The 4,158-nt window shown below is 38.9% G+C and overlaps 1 non-coding gene across 1 annotated transcript; it reads right to left on the bottom strand.

The window, feature by feature from the left end:
* Positions 1-405: 405 nt before the first annotated feature.
* TRNAS-GGA (transfer RNA serine (anticodon GGA)) lies at positions 406-477 on the bottom strand. Its single transcript has one exon. It is a non-coding gene; the product is annotated as a tRNA-Ser (tRNA).
* Positions 478-4,158: the final 3,681 nt, after the last annotated feature.

The following is a 4,158-nucleotide window of genomic DNA, read 5'->3' as shown; positions in this document are numbered from 1 at the left end:
CCAGATTCTCTTTTATTTCCCGGGAGTTGTTAATGGGCTTTGTGGGTGACAGGCTGGTGATATTTGAGTGGAGTCTTGAGCAATGTAATGTGAAGGAGGAATATTCTAGATAGAAGGACTAGCAAGCACAAGAGTAGGGACATGAGAAGCAGATCAGGTTGTCCATTTCTGAACAATGAGGAGAGTAGGAAGAGAGAATGACAGAATATGTGCAGGGGTTAACAAGATATTATTATATTTAAAATTTTTCATAAGTGAGCTAAGCTAAGTGAAGTCACTCAGTCGTGTCCGACTCTGTCCAACTCTTTGGGACCCCATGGACTGTAGCCTACCAGGCTCCTCCCTCCACGGGATTCTCCAGGCAAGCATACTGGAGTGGGTTGCCATTTCCTGCTCCAGGGGATCTTCCCAACCCAGGGATCGAACCCGGGTCTCCTGCATTCCAGGCAGACGCTTTAACCTCTGAGCCACCAGGGAAGCCCTTTCATATGAGCTCATTACTCACTGAATGAAACATCACTAGCAAACAATCAAACCAAAAACCAGCCCAGCTCTTGTAGAATTTATTTTGGGCGGGGGGGGGGGGGGGGGAGGGGGGGGATTAACATATAAATCATGACTATTTCATTCTTACCTGGCTCAAACAACCATTCACAAAAAAGCTTAGGATGTGTAGCCCTGTACACAAGGTTGCATGCACCAGTCCTAAGGTTTGAGAGACAAGGAGGGAAAAAGAAAAAATCAGTGCCCCACTGTGTCATCTGATATTTTTGACATGAGGACATTTCCATAGCAGTTGGAGATACATACACTGGTGTTAAAAAAGTCAGACACATATTTCTAAATAAGTTAGGGTTTATTTAACTGTTATTTTCATCAGAACCGCAGCCAATCATTCACCAGAGATTTGAACCCTGCCAAACAAGCCCCACCAGGCACTCTTGGAAAGGCTTGCATCCTCTTTTCCATGCCTGGTGGGCTCAGGATGAAGCATAACCCTGGGAGATGCCAGTATTTATACATTCGATTCAGTTCTTTAATCTAAAAGTGAGATGATTTGTGGAGAGAGAGGCAGATTTTTTAGCATTTTATTTCTCTAATTTGGTGGGGGTCAGGGAGGAAGGAATGGCAGGTCTGTATCTGCTTCACTGACTTCTGGGTAAGCCAAGTGTTAACTAGCTCCAAAAGCACAAAACAAAACAAAAAAAAAGAAGAAGAAGGAAAGAAAGATAATATTATTAACATATTCATGTTATTTATGTTTAGGGATTTATAAAATATGTGTAATTTTTCAGAGCTCTGATTTATAAATCTGCTATAAACAATGGAACATGGAGTACTGTTTAGGGTGTAGTATCTTGCATCAGTCTTTACTAATGATTATGTAGGTTTTTAATTTATGAGGATTTTGAAGAAGCACTATCTATTTTTAAGTTATTTAAAAATCCTTGGGATACAGCATAATGACTGTATCATAAAATATATTATGCAAACTTTCCATATTTCTACACTGTGAAAAAATAACACGTAATTCATGTGCAGTCCAGCTGATTTGGCAAACTTAAAATTGAAAACTACCTTTGCCTTTTTATATTCTGATATTAGTAGCCTTCAGAGCCAGTACAAACCACTGTGAAGCTTGGGACTTACTTTAAAAATTATGCCATAAGCCACATCAGTGATATAGAAAATTTACTTCTGGATAGAAATTTTTATTAAAAATTAATATGAGGACAAATCAGAATATTGCATAAATTACACTTTTACACAACTATAATTTTGTCTGCAGTAAAATTTAATATTTCAGAGACCATACAGTCTTTAATTTTGTACTCATTTGCCTCACTTTCTGCTTGTATGCTATTAACTATTTAATAAACCTATTTATAACCCAAACAATTTATTTTACTTCATTGCATACACATATAAAATATCTGTGAATTCAGGAGAAAGCCCAACAGCCTACAGCTATGGTAAATTAGAAAATACTTCAAGTAAGTGTGAACTCTGAAGAGATGGGAATTATTATACTTCCTATTGTTTCCCTAATAAGCTTAAATCATCCTAAAACTTTATCCATTTTATCCTCATAGATTCCTTGAGAAGGTCTGGGAAAAGGCATTATTATCTCTATTTTAGTAAGAAGGAATTTCAATGTGACATTTACTGGTATTTTATTTTAAATTTACCACCATTATTAGCAGAGGTTGAAATGAATTTGATATATTTCAAAATGAAAAGCATTACAATCCATGAAGAATATTTTTACACTAGAGATAAAAATAAAACAAGGAGTTAAAATGTAAAAACTCAATGAAAAAAGCTACTTGAAAGAGGTGAGCTTATTAATTTTTTTCTTCCCATGTGCTTGGTCTATCTTATTCTGTCTTTTATTTAAATTCAACCTGCTTTCTTGTCTTTTAAGAAAAGACCTTCAGGCTTCCTTCTTATAAAAGGTTTCAGAGAAGTTTTAAGCAGGGATTTGAGAAAGGAGATGATTTTGAATAATGGGCATGAAATAGGAGAGTGTTTTTAGAGTTAAGTATGGTGTGGAAAATTTCAATCTTAAAAGTGGGACTAGGAAACTATATACTATATGTTTGAATCCTTTCTAACAAGGATAATAGTTTAAAATTTTTAATGTGATTTTTCCTTTTCTTCTGTCCTGGGTACATGACCTTCTCTCTCTTGGCCTAAGGCATCCATCTCTCTGGGTTTCTATGGGAGGAAAATAGGGATAGAGGTATATCCACTTTTTTGAAAGTCAAAAAAGAATTAAGCAGTAAAACAGGCTGTTAGCTTGAAAGACAATTTTCCAGATTTGTTTATTTTCCACTTTATCTAACAAACAAGTCTGCATGACCCATGCTCATAGAATTCTCCAGTAGAGGAGAGCTTGCTGGTCACCATTAAGGCTTAGCTGAAATATGAAGGAAGAAGGATAAGGAAAGAAAAGCCTGTCTTTTCCAACTTTGGAGATTAGAAGGAAGCTGGAAGAAAAAAGAAATAGGAATGCGAAGGATCATAAATAAAGTGCATTGATGTTTTCTTCTCTGGGCTATACTAAAGTGAAAGTCCTGTTTAAGGTAGAAAGAAATCCCGTACATTCATACTTCCACTTCTTGAGAGTTGGTCAGCATGGTCAAAGAAAGACTCTGAAATGCTGCCTTTCTGAGCCATCCTTGTTTCCAAAATTAGCCATGAGTCTGGTTGTGAAGTTTCCCTGAGAGGCTCATGGGAGTAAGAATAAGGTATCTTTATCCCCATATTGAAGAGCTGGAACCAATGTGATCTCAAATTCTAGACAGGTCTATTGTATCAACAAGAACTGGTTGAGTCCAAGTCAGCCAGCAGGGCTGTTGAGCCCAAACAAGTACCAAGAGGCAGGTTATACGTGTTAACAGCAATGCAAGTTACCCCACCAACCAAGACATCATCTTAGAGTGAGAAGCGGGCGTAGAGGTTTTTCCCTGGGAGACTGGGTATTCTTAGCCAAATGAAGTGTTGAGTATTATTTGAAAGGGCTGTTTAAATTACCTATTAGATTTTTAGTTAATTTTCTTCCCCTTTAATCAGTAGAGAGGTGGGCCTTAAGAAAAAAGATGGGATTAGTTATAGAGAAATCAGAGGAGGTGAGCCGCTGAGTCAGCTGGGCAGGGAGGGTGGGTCATTCTGTGGAATGAGGCTCCCACTGCAGATGGTCCCATGCTCCACCCCTTAGCCTGTCCGGTCAGTGTGAGTGTGTGTGCACACACGCGCGCCCCAAGTGCCCTGGGGGCAGAGAGGGACCTCTGAGGAAGAATAACCAGAAGGGGACACCTGAGTAGAAAGAGAGAGGAAAAGAGTGACACCGTAGAAAGGAGTAACAACCAGAAGTGAAGAGCCTTGAAATGTTGCTGACCGGATGTCCGGTCTCTCTGTCTCCAGTAAAGATGGCCTCCTGCCCTCTCTTTGGGGTAGGGTGGGGAAGAAAGTAATGCTTGAAAAAACGATTGGATCCAGGTGAGGAAGATTCCTGACTTCAACCTAGAAAATGGTGCTTGCACCTATCCATATGCCATCCATCATTTCATTCACCAGACTGTGACTAGGTCCTGCTCAGTTCTTGATACTGCCAAGTCCTTGGAGATTAAATAGGGAACTCTAGGTGCAGCATAG

This window comes from Bubalus kerabau, chromosome 14, assembly GCF_029407905.1.
Source record: "Bubalus kerabau isolate K-KA32 ecotype Philippines breed swamp buffalo chromosome 14, PCC_UOA_SB_1v2, whole genome shotgun sequence".
Taxonomy (NCBI): Eukaryota; Metazoa; Chordata; class Mammalia; order Artiodactyla; family Bovidae; genus Bubalus; species Bubalus kerabau.
The sequence above is the reverse complement of the archived record's forward strand: the minus strand, read 5'-3'. Positions and strand labels throughout refer to the sequence as shown.